Below are 5,860 nucleotides of genomic sequence, written 5' to 3'. Positions count from 1 at the left end.
CTTTTGTGTTATTATATTATGAATACTGATAACTCGAAGTTTTACAGAAAAATGTGCTGAACAAATGGGGCAAACAGTGAATACAACCAGCACCTTGCGAAGTGAGTCCTGCGAGCCCACATGGTTCAGCTCATCATCTGATATAGAAAACACCGTCAAAACAAGATCATCTGAAACTTGCTACGGATTCCTGATATTACTGGAGTTGGACGAATTATTTCGTTGCCAATAGTTTCTGGCGAAACAAATGCCTATAACAAACGGGCGAAGGAAACAGGTCAAGAAATATACTAAGGATGTTAACCCTCAGTAAACAGACTACAGTCCACATAGATTTGGCCATCGGAATGGGCGATCGGTATTTTGAGATGAAATTAATTGGGTTTAACGTCACAATTTTCTGCAAAAACCAGGATAATGAAAAAGGGCACATGCCGTGTAATGCGCTATGCGGGACACTGACTATAGACAGTGGCGTTTTTTGCGCTTACTTTTAATCGCATTCCAACTGTCAAAGTTTATTTCTTACATGTACGCCAACTATTAACCCCAATATTTCGTCCAATCCGAATGACTAGGCGTTGTTTCTTGCCTGACCCTCCGTGTTGTGCCCCAAGCATGGAGAACCCCTGTTGGTAAATGCCGAGGAACTTTCTCGGCCGTCACTGCATGGGTAGAACCAAGGATCTGACTGGGCCAACGGGAAAGATAATTTGATAAAACATGGTGACGACGCTGAAAATTATTCGCTAAATCGGTCAATAATTTGTTATATATCTTAAATTTTTTGACATTTGCACAAAGTCGTTTAGACTTCATTACTAAATTTGTACAAATCGATGGACTGTTAAACGTTAATATATAAGATAATATATTAGCTTCAATAGTTTTCTTCTCAGGACGATGGTAAAGTAGCGGTATTCGAGCATACTATAAGGAGAGTCTATTTCCAGGGTGGTTTGGGAGTTAAAAGACTGTTTTACATGTACGCGCGTGCTTTCGCACGTTACGTGGAAATGGTCCCACTGCATTTGTATTAGACCGACCTTTTCTTTTCACCGGCAATTAGGCGCACAAGGAAACCGGCCTTTTTTTCTTTACTGTCATTGAATTGCATTGACAAAGATCAGATATTTACATTCTAATTGACAGAAATTGAAGATTCTGTGCAATTAATGGTCGTAGTCTTATCTATATAGGCTATTATAGTTCCGTAATCGTTACTAGTAAGTATTTAGAATATTGCGTACGCACACACACAAAAAAAAAGAAAATCAACAAAAAAGGGATTTGTTGAGGCTTAGGCTTACCTGTTTTACAAAATATTTTCTATTAAAACCTTGTTTTGTAAAAGATTATTTTGATAATAAAGAAATTGATCTAAGATATGCATTCTAATGTACTCCAAATAAATCTATTCTATACCAGTTTCAGTAAGTCAATGAGCATTCAAATTATTGAAATGTGTTGAAACTGATAAACTCTGAAATAAACCTTTTTAATAAGAAATCAATAATACACCTTATTTTATTTATAAGTTTAATTCCTTATCTGATTTTTCCTTTTCCCTGCTCGAAAATGAAAGCTTTTATGTTTTCTTCTTGCTTTCTTAAGAATATTGACGTTTAAGCTTTCAAAATTAACCCTGCTTTTATATATGACATGGATACTGGATATCATAGATCAATGGAGATTGAAGATTTCCTAAAAAGCAGAACTATGATATCGTAAGATTGGAAAGGGTAAGTCATAGCAAATACTTTAGTTCATTAGAATATGAAATTTCTATTATATTCTCATTATCTTGTCATGAGGATTGCCCATTTTCATAAAAGGAAATAGATCGAGTTTTCATCATCCGATATCATTTTATTCCGCTGGGTTGTTTGCTTATCTCTAAGAATATCATCTAATGCAGTACAGCTATAAGTCCGAGGTAAAGATTCGATGGTTGTTCATTAAATTATTAATTATAACCACTGACAACGGCAGCAATAAGAGATATGAAGAAAAAAATAAGAAAAATAACTTATATTATTACCTTTGAACCCGTCAGTAGGTGTATAATACGAAAATGTACTCGATTCCGCCTGAAGATTTCATTATAGTACGTACGCAATCTCAAGTCACAACAAGTAAATTTATCTATTGATAAACGAGCAGACTATTATCATGGTGGACTTCAATGAAAATAGATATTGCGGTCTTTACCCCAACTCAAGCATAATTGTGGTTTGCAAACCTTTGGAGTTTTGTTGTATGTATACTGATTGTGACACACTATTATCAAATGACGTGTATGTATTATTCAATATTCATAATCAAAAAAAAACCCAACAAAAAACAAAAACCCCTTAAACATGTGTTCACAATACGTATTGTGACTTGAATCTGAAAAGAAAAGTCTGTAAGCAAACCTGATCTAGTCTATAAAAACAGTTCTGCTGTTAAATGTCTTTTGAGTGAAAGCTGCAACGACAGCAAGAAAGCAATTATGCATCCGGGCAGATTGTTCCTTGAGCGGAGATTGATCATGGTGTGTACAGATATACTAATTTATTAAACGTTTGCTACGTTACATTGCATCATGTTACGTTACGATCGCTTCTACTGTTCGAATACGGGGCTGTTGAATAGTGAAACATCAGTAATTAGATATTGGTGCAATATTCTCCGGAAGTTGTCACAAAGTCTAGGCCACAGTCTTGGCCTGGTTTAAAAAATCTAAGGTAAACATTCTACTTCTAAAATCATCCCAATGAAACGGAAGTTCACGTATTGACTTTAGTAGTTTTAGTATTTTTGGAATAAACAAGATATAGAAAACGATATGAATAAAATCTCTTTCAAACTAATCACGTGGAATTGTCTTGTAATTGGATTGTTTGTAATGTAAAGCACCGAACTAATCTGACTGGGTGGAGACACTAGAGTCCCCGTCTTCATTACCCCAGCCGGAACAGAACAGTAAGACGTTAAACCTCATTTCATTTCATTTCATTTCGATACTGGAGTCATGTCTCGGGTGATTCAGCATTGCATTAACACAACACAAACTTGTGATTTAAACCACCATGTATACAATACACGATTTTAAGTCTAAAGTTGCAGGAATTGGAAGTGGGTGCTATCTGGAGTCTTTTGTATTGCTAGAGGAAATTCTATACACGACAAAGATTCAATCCGTATGAAGTTGTTGAAATTGATTAATTTCAAGGCGACCGAACTCAACGCGCTTTACTTGTGATTAAACTGCCACAAGGGAAGAAATCGCAAATCGTTGCACATACAGCTAGTGTCAAATTATTCTGGCTGGAAGAATTCAAGACAGAATTGTTTCTAATTTGCAAAGGAGTTGTATTCCCAACAGATGTCGCTCAACATGAAGTCTTCTGTTAGAAATTAACTTTCTAAATTATTTCTTAATATGTAGGCGTTCTTTCATCTCATTTTGTTCTGATGTCCATCTTGCCTGATACAAAAAGGATGTCCCAGCAGATTTAAGCTTGAGCGAACAATATTTTCCACTGAGCTAAGCTTTAACTGATACTTGACAAAAGAATGTTACTTGTGTATTATATAGTGTGAAAAAAGTCATCAGTTGCCAAGAAGTGTCAAAGCGACCCTATCTTCGCCATAATATTATCCGATGGCATAAACGATCTACGCAATTTTATTTAGGTAAAAATAAAGCATTGGATTGGGTTGATATGATATTGTACTTGTTTCGAAAGATAACATTCATTGGTTTACTGTGTCGACTGTAGAACACACACGTTATATCAACAATTCTTTATCTCATCCGAACGTTGACATAGTTTAACCTAGATAGTGCAATAAATAACTGCATAAAAACAGGGAAATCGTTTAAATAAGGGAGCACACCTACTCCTTGAGGACTACTCTTTTTAAAAGAAGTCTATTAGCTACCCGAATTCTAAGATGGCGCCATTTTCAAGGTCGACTTTCAGGCAACGAAATATCATTTTTTGCGATAAAGTCACACCAAAGTGTTATATTTTATTCATCCTTAACATATATTTTAAGTTTCTTCTAAATCGGACATAAATTAATTGGGGCTCTAATGGCTCCACAGACTTTGTACATAATTCACATTTTGTCTAAAAGGCAGGGGACATAACCCAAGACATTGCGGTCTGGTGTAGACCAAAATCGGATAAAAATTGTGAGATCTCCGTACATATTTTACAATTACATGTATACGTAAACGGCAGGGAGCCATAACCCAAGAAGTTGCTGTCCGATACACACCAAAATCGAACCTATCCGAGATATGTGGGACATAAACATACTGGCTATTAAGTTGGATAAAAATTGTGACCTCTAGATTGTCCCCAAACAAATGTGAACGGACGGATGGAGGGACGGACATGGGCGACAAGATAATACGTCCACAGGAAAATGGGGCTGTATAAAAGTGATCTTAATCGGTCCAGTGGGCAAATTTCTGTGACTGAAGAGCCGCAAATGACATCCATCTTGAGGAAATGGCGACCATTTTAGGTAACGTAATTTACTTAAAGACACATTATGCGAGATTAGATAAAGAGCTGGTAGTTCTCACTATAATAGTTAAAAACTAGATAATGTAAAGGGAATTTGATCCTCACTGAACCGAGAAATTAACGATTAAATTTTCGGCTTAGCCTCGATCATCATCCAATAAACATCGCGATGACATCGAGAGTTGATTATGGTCTTGATAAGTTAATTAATGTCTAATTAATAATTTAGTTGATTATGGTCTGGATAAGTTAATTAATGTCTAATTAATAATTTAGATAACCTTTCAGGCCTAAAGAAAGATCTGCAATAGGCCGATTTAGCTCTTGCATAATGTATGTTTAATAAATATTAGTGCTTGTATCCAGATTTTTACCACTTAGCTGTCCCACTCAGACTCAAAGTGGAATCTTAATAGTTTAAACGGAGTCGGTTGTCCAATAATGAGTTTTATTGTTCTGAACAACACACCAACGGACCATCAATGGCCACCAAAATAATAAATATATAGCAACATCTACACTACGCTCCATATAGCTATGTTAAAGCTTAATAAATTTTTTTTTAAAAATCTAAATGAAAGCAAACTGTCTGTGGATGCAGGGAGTTGATTAACATTAATCTAAGTCATATCAATCGAATTATTAACTTCCTCACATAGTTACTTTGGTCGTAGTGTAATGGCTCTTTGTAGAAATCAAATCTTCCGTTTTTGTTTCCTTTTAGAGTTGTGAAGTTTTTTTTACGCACAGTGCGATTTAACTGTCTATCCCTAAGACAACGCGTGCATCATTTTGAAGAAAAGTATACATTATAGTTATGCCCCGTATAAGAGTAATTTATTTGTCTGGGTTCAGTATAAATGGACAATGAAGTACATCTTATAGGAAATGATTTTATAGACAGAATGTTGTCCGGGTTTCATCCTGATTTATTATAAACACTAAGAACATCCAGAAAACTACTGCTCGAATAATATGTTTTATTGTTCTTAACAACACACAGCTGGGTAGTTTCGACTAACAAAATTTAATGTGGCTGATGATGCTGTGAACTGAGAAGGCCCGCGAGAGATAAATGGGATTTAACAACGATTGAACACTAACTGGGTTATTGTGGTCTAACATGGTACACACATGGTGGTAGCTACTGGGGGACCCAGGGAACATCACGAGGTTAGACACGCCACCCCACTCCACGGGAGCAGCCATAGACCACGCCCCCTAATAGAAAAATCAAATGAAATGGGGTGTAACGTTCTACTTTTCTGCACCGACCGGTATAATTAAGACGGGCGCCCTATTAGAGCCCTGAATCAAAGGTAGAAATAAGGAAT

The sequence above is a fragment of the Patella vulgata genome, chromosome 1 (genome assembly GCF_932274485.2).
Source record: "Patella vulgata chromosome 1, xgPatVulg1.2, whole genome shotgun sequence".
NCBI lineage: Eukaryota > Metazoa > Mollusca > Gastropoda > Patellidae > Patella > Patella vulgata.
The sequence above is the reverse complement of the archived record's forward strand: the minus strand, read 5'-3'. Positions refer to the sequence as shown.